Source organism: Lonchura striata, chromosome 2, assembly GCF_046129695.1.
Source record: "Lonchura striata isolate bLonStr1 chromosome 2, bLonStr1.mat, whole genome shotgun sequence".
Lineage (NCBI taxonomy): Eukaryota > Metazoa > Chordata > Aves > Passeriformes > Estrildidae > Lonchura > Lonchura striata.
The window spans coordinates 27,577,629-27,589,137 of record NC_134604.1 but is presented as its reverse complement, the minus strand read 5'-3'; positions in this window follow the sequence as shown (position 1 = coordinate 27,589,137).

Below are 11,509 nucleotides of genomic sequence, written 5' to 3'. Positions count from 1 at the left end.
AGAAAGTCCAAGTGCTGCATTGAAGAAGGGTAGGGCCATCTCTTTGTCCTGGCCTGGGACTTACTGGTAGCAGCTCAAAGCTACTCCCAGAGTGCTGAAGGATTAATGTATCTTCAGAGTGTTGTCCAAGTGCCCTGTCTGTAATCCCTTCTTGATTCCATGGAAAAAGGAGGACCCAAAGTCAGTACTGGTAAATGAGTTGCACATTTATCCTAAATATTACCCTTTCACCAGAGTTTCAAAAGGCTGGCTGCCATTTTACATACCTCTGAAGACTGTTGTCTTGGCAAATAAATGATTTCATGGAGTTCTGTCACTCCTCCTGTAAGGGAATGAGATGGAGCAGAGTGGATGGAGAGGGTGCTCGCCGGAGCTTGGCTTGGGCACTAATGAACAGGTGAGTTGGGAGGGAACAAACCCTTCATCTGGGTGATAGCTTAGCTGGGGGCAGGGGGTCAGAGTGAGCCCAGCAGGTCAGCACGTCACCCTTGCATCTGCAAAGACACGGTTACTGCTGGTGAAAGGACATGTATGAAAGGCACATCATTGTTTTATTTGGGGGTTGTCCCTGAAAGAGTAAATTTCAGACTAATGCCTTTGACAATGGATAGGAAATGCCATTGTGGAAAAATGTTTTTCACTAATTCCTGGTGTTCCTAGCATCCCTAGTAAAAGTTAGTGTAACAAACATGTACAATATTGAGCAAACAATGTCCTTTTTGCCAGCCAATGTTCCGTGCTTGCTCTAAAGCCTTGCTTTGCAAATGCTCTTTGTTGACTCAGAAGGGCAGCCTGTGGTTCCTCAGGAACAGCCATGTGATGGGTGTAGGTGACCTAAAGGATTCTCCTTGTGAGCAGGGTTACACTGAACAAATCTTGACCAAACTGGCATTTCATGGGAATGGGGCAGAATATGGATGAGGGCCTAGATGCTATAAATGAAGGACCTCTCATTTCCCTTAACAATAACCCTCTGCTTCAAACATGTTGGTTATTTCTTGAAGACTGGGGCAAGTATCCTTTTGTGGACATCCTTTGTATCAGGTTAATGGGTCACTGCAAGTTGTGTACTTTCTTGGCAGCAGATCCCCCTGGGCCACTCAGGACAGGGCTTTGTTTCCCTGTGGATTGTTCTGCTCTCCCTGAGAGGGCCCTGAACTCAACCCCTGCTCATAAAACCTCCCCACAGGCACAGGAGGCCTGGAGAAAGCACTGCCTGAACCCAGCACTTTGTTTCTGTTGTGAGTAGTTCTGTTCTGAGGGCCTTGCTGGAAGACTTTAAAACATCCCTTGCATTTATAAAACCAAACACCCTTTATAATCTAAATCAGACCCGAGTGGTTTGCAGCAGTGGATTTTATCTTCAAATAAACACTGCAGTGTGTTTTCCAAAGTTGGGTTCCCTACTTACTCTCTTCAGGCATTTGGAGTTAAATTGCATTTTTTTGTTTGTTTTTCTTTCTTTAAAGCAGTCCTGAGTCTTTGACTGAGAGATATAATCATAAAAGGCCTTGCAGAAAACCCCATGCAACTGGGCTCGTCAAAACACGTTTTGAAATGGTCCAGGAATGTCTGAAACTTTATGTTGGTCTTTCACAACTTGCAACCCCATCTGGCTGCCTTGCACTTTGAAAACCTGTTCAGAGATGACCCTTTGCCATGGTTTGTAGGGAAAGCCCACACTGCTGCCTGGCCACAGCTTGTCCCTAGTCCCACACACAGCCCTCCAAGAATCCTGCCTAGAAACGCTTCATAGCGCTTCTAGGAAAAGAGATTTTGTTTGGCGTGTATGTGGAGGGGAGAATTACGGCCTTGGGAGGCAAAAACTGCCCTTGGCTGAATGCTGACAGCAGGAATACTCCAGGCGTGTCGTGGCAGCAGCTATTTTCAACCCTGTGCTCAGAGGTTCCTACAGCTGTGGGCCATGAGGAAGAAAATCACTGTGCAAAATGTCCAGGAGCATCTTGTTTGCTTCCACACCTCTCGATACAGGGCTGTGGGCATGTTACATTTAAACTCTGCGTGAATAAGGCATCTGCTTTGGTTTATTGCTATAAATATGGTCTGTATTAATAGTGCCTAGCAAAGCCCTGATGGGATATATTCCTGCTCCTGTGATCCCACTTCAAGCAGGGCATTGTGGCTAGTGAATTCCCCAGAGGAAAGAAGGCAAAGGCAGAGCATCTCCCAGGGCCAGCATGCTCCTGCAGCGAGGAGGAGCCTGAGCTTGTGCTTGCTTACCTGCACCAGTTGCACATAAATGCCATTTGCACAGGAGGGGATTAGCAGGGCTTGTCTTCCTCCAGCAGCCTGGAAAAGGGCATGTGCAAGGGCAGGGGGTACGACTGCAATTGCTGTTGATGCTGCAGGTGGCTGGCCCAAAAACAAGTTATAAGAGAACTGGCTGCTGGTGAGGATGTCAAAAGGGCCCATCCCTATATGGTCCAAGGGAGGCTCATGTCAGGTGTCTCCCTAGGATTGGGAAATGGCAGATGCCTTTGCCATTATACAGTTGAGTTTTTGCATCCAAAAGGTCATTTCTCATGGAGAAAGAGGTTCACCAGTGGCTGCCTGCTTCTGCTCTGGGTTGTCACAGGAGCTTTGCTCCCACAGTCACAGATGTGCCCCTCCAAGGTGACTCCCGTTGAGAAGCGTATTGAAAATGGGTGGCAAAAGTGTCACTTCTGTGTCACACTGTCAGTTACCTACTTTTTTGGGGATTCACATTATGAAATAACATTGACCCCAGTAATTCCTCAATCCCAACACCAGCTTCTGAACCAAAGCTGTCCTGACAGAGAACACCTTCCAACATAATTTGTGGTCTCCTGGAAAAGGAGAACACCAGGGGTGATCCCTGCCATCCATCATGGGCTCTGAAGGTGGCTTCTGTACCAGGTGAGTGAGAAGGAAATATCCTCTTTAATGACATTTTCTGAATGCCACTCCCTCTTCAGACAGGGAGTGTCTGAAGGCACTTTCTTTTCAACATTTCACATTTCTTTTCAACAAATATGCCTTCTACACCATTCCACACATCGCAAGTGTCTAGTGAGGGTGTCTCGCATGATGCTTTTTAAACCATCATGGTTTTGTCCCCAGATTTCTATAGCCAAAGGTGAAGCCTGATGATAATTTGACATGACAAAAAGAGAGCCTGGTCTGACATGACTAAATAGCAATAGTGATGTGACAAAGGGCCTTTGGATAGAGCAGAACATATTTCATCATGTGTAAATGTAGCAGATGCTGCTTTTTCCATGGAAAGGGATGTAGGAATATGGAAATATGCCCCACAGATCATTCTTTCACATTCATTAATGCACCAGCAGATGAATCCTCCAGTGATACCTGGGATAGATGAGGAGGTTCATGGTTATCATGACCCAGCAAATCTTTAAGGTGATGGCTGGTTCATCACCAGCAGAAAAGCCTTTTGTCCTTCCACAGGCTCTGCAGACAACTTTATGTTGGTTATAGTCTTTTTCCAGGCAACCACAGAGGTTGTGCATGGGTCTGCAGTAACTTTGTTCATCCACTGCATTAATTTCTGAAGTCCAGAGTAATAGCCTGGCAACAGAAAGACTGGAATGACATTTGAAAAGGCTGTTCCAGCCATCTTTTGCTACTGCTCCAAGCACCAGCATAATGTATTTTCACAAGCCTGCTTCCCAGAAGCCTGCTACATCTTTGGATTTAACTAACCATTTCAGAAGCTGAGTTGCTGTTTTATGAGAAGACATCAGTGCTGGCACTCCTGGCTACAGTGATAAAAACATCCTCCCTTGCCTGTGTTTTCTCCTTGTTGTAAAGTGCCTGAACATCCCAGATCTGAGAGCTATTTCATGTACATGGCAGCCCAGCCATATCCCCCCCTCTTCTCTCTTTTTACAGTAACAACCTTTTCATACTTGCAAGTCCTGTTGCTTTTGTCATGAACTTTTCTTCAGAATTCTCCAGGGTGAATAAAGCTGAGAAATGTCTTCACAATCTTTTATTCAGCAACAAGTGTCTTCTTCATGCAAATTTCATTGGCAAGCATCTAGTCAAACTTTTTCAAAGACATCCATTTTTTCAATTTCTTTTTAAGAAAAGGAAGGTGCATTTCTTTTATTTTTAAAGCATCTCATGATGAATTGCTTTCAGAACCTTCAGAGAGACTGAGGAGTTCACAACTTCAAGGCTGGTGTGTGTTGTCCTATAAAGCCTGTGATTATAATCCCTTTAAAGGACAGTAAGCAGAAACTCTTGTGAGTTGTACAATATTTTCCCATCTCAGATTCTAAATGTTGGGGTAAAGCAATCAGCAGTTGCTGCTTTGTATTTCTTAGTAGCAACAAAGCAGTGAGCTTATTGATCAAAGTGCTTCACAGCTTACTTAAAAATTCTGTACTAAAGGTCTGTGATTTTTCAGGTACATGTCCTTGACTCAAAATAGCTTTAAAGGCCATAGAAAAACTATCATGTGACTTGTAAAATGTGGGCATACTTAGATCAGCATCCACCAAGGGTAAGGTGTACTTTAGTCATTATTAAATTGGCTGTTGCACATCCACGGAAAGCTGTATTTGAAACAATAGTTTCGCTTCTAAAATGTGTTTGTGCCAGCTTTTACAGAGAATAAGAAACAACTGTTTCCTTGCATGCCAGGCTTGCATTTGTCTTGTTTCTCAGTTTTCACCCCTCCTGTTCCTGCTCTACTTCTTCACTTCAGCTGACGAGTTCCTGACTTTTAACTTCCTATTTACTGAGTTATTCTTGGCATTATGGATGCCCAAACGTAGATGGTGGTAACTTTCATTTCCTGGCTCTGTTTCTTATAACCCCTTCTGCCTTTGTCTCTGAAGTCAGCAGTGCTGTCCTTGTGAAAACTAAGGCTTTGCACTGACTTAGCAGACTGATTCAGCTTTTCAGCATTACAAGCTTATTTTTACTCCTATTTGCCACCACACAGCACCTCCTTCCTGTCTTCTTGCTCTTCACAAGGATTTCTCCATGGCCCCATGGTAACCCTTTTCCTTTCCATTCCTCACACAGCAGCCCCTTCTTTGGCAGCTCGCACAGACATCCACTATGCCAAGGAGCCCACTCTCATGGATGTGCTTTTCTACAGGGCTTGTTGGTGCAAATTGTTTGTGGCCTTTCCTTCTGTCCTCACATCTTAGTACCTCCTCTTCTTCCTCGAGAAAGCCCAGAAACACCTTCCACAGCTGGCCCCCAGCACTCCATAGCTGTCCCCATGGGGACAGAGAAGGACACAGGCAGCGAGTCTCTGCTCCAGGTTGGTTCATTCAGGATGGACGTGGGACCCTTCTCATTCAACACATCCCCACCAGCACCAGGAACTAATCTTGAGTGATGAAATCTCCCCCCAGTGCCCTCTGTGCCACAAGGTTCTCAGCCTCAGCTTGAAGTCTTTGTTTCAAAAGACTGCCATGAGCAAGAGGGCATTGTCTGTGAGGATCTGGAACAGGGATGTGCAGTCCTTACATGGCAGCAGAGTGCTTAGCATCCAGGGAGACAAGTGCCAGGCCCCTGCTGTGACAAGGGAACACCTTAAAAGGAAGGCAGTGGCCTGTTTTTCCGGTTCTTAGATGGAAAAATATTTCAGATGTGGCAGCTAGAGCCAGAAACAAGAGATGCTTCTGTTGTGCACCGCATGTGCATTAGATCTGTATTAATGGGGATTTGGGTTTGGTTTTACTCTCTACTGTTAGAAAGAAAAACATCTTCACTGTGTCAGGAAGAAGAAAGAACATGGTGAATAACTGAGATGAGATCATTACATGACTTCATGAGTAGTCATGGACTGCTACAATTGAAGGAAACTATCATTTACCACTTGTTCTTTAGCAGATGGGCACAGCTGAAACTCGGCTCCACTGCAAACTTTATTGTTTCCCTGTCAAATCCTAAGAGGCTGAGATACCTCCCAGGAGACCACTAATCACTGCTGGCACTGGGTGTTGCTGGCAGCACGAAGGGAACCTTAAAAGCTTTGGTGGTTCAGATTAGCATCCAAAAGGCTGAATATTTCCCCTGGGTTCCAGGTCATGCTAAATGTTTAATATAAATCCTACCTTAAGACTCAGTATGAAAGGAAAGAGTGGGCAAGCTTATTGACTGCATCTGGCATGACCAGTCTCTTACCTAAAATTAGCTGAACTCCTGCTCTCCTGTGTCAGCATGCACTGGAGCTTGGGCAGAGCCTGCCTGGTCCTTCAGGAGCTTAGACCTCTGCAGCCTTTTCTGCAGTGTGGTACCAAGGCATGGCCTTTCACTGAAGCACCATCCAACCTTGGAGGGCATTTGTTATTCCTTCACCAAAACCAGGGGCTGATGAAAACCAAGTCTCCAACAGAAAATACAAGTGAAAAAAAAAAAAAAAAACAAGAAGAAAACTGTATGGTTCTTCTTCTGTTTCCTTCCATCCCACCTGCCCACCCTCCTGCACTATTTTTTATGTAATGGTAAATAAAATGTGTCAGCCTGTGGACAGCTCAGTCAAGGATGCCCTGTGCTCCCACTGGCAGAACCTGTGCTTAGCCATAAAATATGATTCTGTCCAATCCCATTCCTGTGAGAGGGATTTGCTGATGTTTAATAAAAGCTGTGCAGTGCTCCAACCCTATATGGAAGAGGGAATGATCCACCAAGTTTCTCTCTCCCCTTTGTGCTGGTTTTGGCTGGGGTAGAGTTAAGTTTCTTCACAGTGACTGGTATGGGACTGTATTTTGAATTTGTGCTGTCCACAGGGTTGATAAGATATAAATGTTATTGTTGAGCAGATCTTACACAGAACCAAGGCCTTTTCTGCTTTTCATGCTGCCAGGCTGGGGAGGAGGCTGCAGAGTCCTGGGGGGTTGGTCACAGCCAGGACAGGTGACCCCAATTGACCATGATTCAACACCCTGTGACATCATGCTCAGTATGTAAAGTGGAGGGAAGAAAGAGGAATGGGGGGACATTTGGAGCGATGGTCCTAACTGTTTGGAAAGGATCTCATCAAAGATGAGGCCATTTGTCTCTGAGTCCCAGGACCAAATCTGTATGAACATCCTTGCTCGTAGAGCCATAGAGCTGCTTGGTGCCTCCTCCACCAAAAAGCTTGATCACAGCCTCACTTGATTCCCACACAGTCTGACTACACACTGCGGCGTAGGATCATCCTGCTGCTTTCTCAGAAGCTCTACCCTGGCTCCCTTTTCCTTGCCACAGTACCTAATTCATAACCTCATGTTTTCCCCTTGATGCTATCCCCCAAAAAGGCAGTAATTAGAAAGCATGTGGGAAAACAGCTTACAAAAGGTTGTCAGCCTCTCTCCCACATCCGACAGACTGACTGAGGGTTTTCTCCATCCAGCTGGTCCCCATCCAGCAATGCCACTGGCAGGATGCAAAGAGTCTTCACACAGAGAGCTTCTAACACCCCACAGATTGGCATCATGGATGGAGCAGAAAGGATTAGGGAGAGTTGATGCAGACCAGCCTTTCTTCCAGTAGTGAGCACCAGCTTCACTTCTACAGGGGGCTGCCAAACAGCAGCTTTGAAGGAGGTCATGTCTCAGGCCCAAGCCCTCTGTGACTTTCTGACCTGGCCCCCTGTCAGATGATTCTGGGATTAGCCTTACTTTGCATAAGAGACAGGCAGGATGAGCAGGGTGTTGCTAACAAACCAGTTTTCATGGGTGGGAGTGAGCTGCAGTTCTAAGCATGGTGGAAACCACGCTGGAGCTGATCTTCCTGCCCTAGACAAGTTCAAAGTGCTGTAGCTTCTACTACAAGGGGATATGGGTCACATGTCACTTTTCTTCACATGGTGTTATTCTTCCACCATATTCTTGATCCATCTGGTTTTTCCCACTCTTTCCTATTTCTTTTTCCACCTGGCTCACTCCTAATATCTTGGCTTGTCTGTCTAGCAACACTGGGGTCCACATCAACCATAGAAAGATCATCTTTCTGAGAGACTGATTCAAATCCGGGAAGATGCAGAGCCTTGTACGACAAACAAAGGTTTTTTAACTTGCCTTGGATGGAGAGGCACTAACTGGGCTCAAAATTTTATGTGGCATGAGTGAGTTACAAAGTTATCTTACAGCAGTTCACAGAGCCATGGAAAATGGGCTTTAAAGGGAATGTGACCTGGTTCATATTCATGTCCTCAGTTGCACCCAACTACTCCTGCAGAGATTACACCATCTGAGTGGACAGTCTTCCAGGATGTACTGGGAGGAACAGAGTGAGCAGTGGGAACCTCCCTGAGGGCAGTTCTTTGTGTAAGAATAGTCCACACATGTTCCCAGTTGCCTTATCAAGGTAAATGGTTACAATGGGGAACTTGTGTCAAGGGGAATGAAGAGGAGTTGGGTTGTTTGGAAAGTGTCAAAAAGCCAACAGGATGGTATGGGAACAGCAAAAGACTGGTCAAGTCTTCAGAAATCTCAGGAAAGTAGAAAAAAAGTCCAAGGTCCTGCTCCTGAGAACTGGAGAAGAGAATAGAAACTCCTGAAGGCTGAAGAAGTGGCTGGTGTTTGCTGAGAGGCTGCACTGTGTGGGGCACAAACCCTGGTTTTTGCAGATGGGTTCTCTGGATGGCTGGCTGTCCAAAGTCCAGTGCCCAACCTCATGGCCTAGAAATGGGCTGGGAAAGGCAGGATGGCTTTAATGAACCTTCAAAAACTTAAACCATTTACACCCAAGGGATCATGGACTAGGTGAGTATGTGAAAAGAAAATGTTCAGTTGTTTAAACTCCCAAATAGGAAACTTTGTAAGAGGAAAACCTGAAGTTTCCCTTTTAGGAAGGAATCGGACAAAACTGGTATTGCCTAAGTGTGGCTAGATGCTTTTTTAAAGGGGGATGTTACAACTGCTGGCTGCCACCTGCTGAGAAAGGAGAGAGTGCCTGAGAGAGAGAAGGCTGCTGCTTCATGCTAATGGCAACATTACCCGTTCGACAGCGGGAACTTGGAGCTGACTGTGTAGATCAGGAAAGCCCAAGCAGGAGCACCGTGTGCAAGCCTGTGTGTACCTGACTGCCTCATCAAACGAGGCCCAGCACGGGTCTCTCTCTACAGGCTCATTTGCAACGTGTGAAAAGAAAACTGTATTTGCATAGATAATTTAATTCTGGGACACATCTGTGGAGATTGCCTGCAGGCCACAGTCAAGTCCCATGAGAGTTTCTAAGTGTGCTGGATGATAATTTCCCAGCAGAGGATGTGTCCATCCAGCACACCCTGTCTCCATTTTAGATCCATTGTGGTGGGCAGAGACAGTGGAGCTGAGCAGTTGCAATGGACTTGAGCAAAGTCAGGACAATCATAGGTAGTCATATATCAATTTGGCTTTTCCAAGACACTAATTTTCCCCAAGATGAAGTAAAAACTGAATGCAAGTCATCCTAAAGAAAACTGAGGCAAATTTAGTGAAATTTGACTGCAATGTGAGTTGCTTAATAAGAGTTTAGCAGATGACCAAAAATTGCAGTTAAAGTAGTATTTTTGACATTTCTGTGTGACACCCTGGTTGGGTGTGAACCTTTGAGGATGGACAAAGCATAAGTGTTAAATGGGCTAAAACCCTGAGCCAGACCCCAGAAGAGAAGTGTTATTTCATTAGTTATAGGTAATGACTGTCAAGCAGGGGGGTCTCAGTCCACAAAAATCAGCTCCAAGCTGCCTTTTTCCAACAGTAAACTTGAAACAAGTATCCAACCCTTGTGTACATCTTGGAGCAAATGATGTGGGCCAGACCTCCAAAATGAGGTGCTGTGTCCCAGGTGATCACAGCTCCCACAAGGGATCCAGCAGGTGTAACATGTAAGTGGCTCTATGCAGGATGAACAAGGTGCTAAAGATGAAGAGCCAGAGCAGCAGTGAAGAGGCATGATCAGGTGGTTTATCCTTCTTATCAGGCAGTGTTGTGATGGATACTGAACCCCTCCAGGGAGCTCTGAATTCAACTCTTCAACAAGTTGTTTAAAAAGAGTAAGGGCTGAGAAAAGACATGGAAGACAGATGGAGAAAATTGCATCCTGCCTCCCCTGGCAGTTTCAAACGAGTTCAGCTTTTGCCTTCCCTTCCTAGGACCCAGCCTCAGGCTGAGCCATGCAGCTGCTGGGCTCCAGCTATTCTCTGGCACAAGGTGATGTGCTTCCAACATGGGGCTACTGACTGTGCTTTAAGCACAGCAGGACCCTCCTCCCTGCAGAGTTTGTAACACAACTCACCTTAACTATGGGCTTTCTGCCCTCACTTGTGCCTTTCCAGACCTCCATTCCTTCCTGCTCAACAGCACAAATTCTTCTTTAGTGCATACCTGTACTGCAGCAGGCACTTTCCTGCCTCCAGACAAAACACCCAGGCATTTTTCCCAGACTCCCCAACATCCTGGCTGCAACTGCATGTGCTCTGACAATGCCAAGTGACACCCAGAAGGATGTCCTAGCTCTTGTAGGACTGCAAAGCTAATTGGGATGAGGTTGTGGTCCCACTTCTGGTGGGTGAGGAATAAGAGGTGATGCACATCCACGTGTCTGTAACAGTTGTCCATACCTCCAGAGCTTTGTTTTGCTTTTTTTTTTTTTTTTTAATAGCAAAACTGAAGCAGGCGCAAAGTGGCCATTTTTCATTATCACAGTTTACAAAGTGCTTAGTAATAAGCATGAGTCAGTGGGGCAACAGGAGTGCTCTCTGCTAGCTTTGGGAGAAACCAGAAATAAGTCACTTCACTCCTGCTCCAGCGTGAACAGTCAGGGTCTCACTCCTCTCCCTTCACGTCCTGCTGAGAGATGTTTCTACTTATGGTCCTGGTTTCATGGAGGCAGAGGCCAGAGTGTTAAGTTTGGTCTAAGAGCCTGCATGTTTTAAAAGGGATAGATTTCCAGAGATTCTGAAACATGGTGACCTTCGTTATAGCCATTGTGAACTGCAGATAATCTGCACCTCTGTAAATTGGAGGGCTGCTTTCAGTGCCAAAATTCAGAATTAATCCATGGGCCTCCATATTTTAAATTGCTGGACCTTCATCTCCCAAGGCTTCCCAAGGGGCTTTTTCATTACGTGGCAGTAACAAGGGCCTCCTTCACGTGCTCTGGATGTGACTCTTGGCCCCACAGAGCCTTCATCGCCCATCACTGCCCAGGCTGGAAAATACTTTCTGGAGTGTGGTGTTGGACTCCCTGGGCAACATTCATACCTCTGTTTCACCTCAGAGGAGGATGGGAAAAGGGAGTGGAAAGGTCCTATAGCAGATTTTTCCTCTAGGACATCAGTCAAATCTAATAAAGGGCAGTGGGAGCTGCTGCCAGAAGCAGAGGCTACAAACTGGATGCTTTTACCAAGCTTGGGAAGTGAGAAGTCATTGTTTGTTTCTGATGGTGCTGTGGGGCACAGCGTGACCAGCAGTACTGTGCAAACCTCTCTGCTCCCATTCAGACCACAACTGCCCCTGGTCCATGGTTCTGCAGGTCTGGGAATGAGCAGGAGTGAAAAATTAGCACAGCT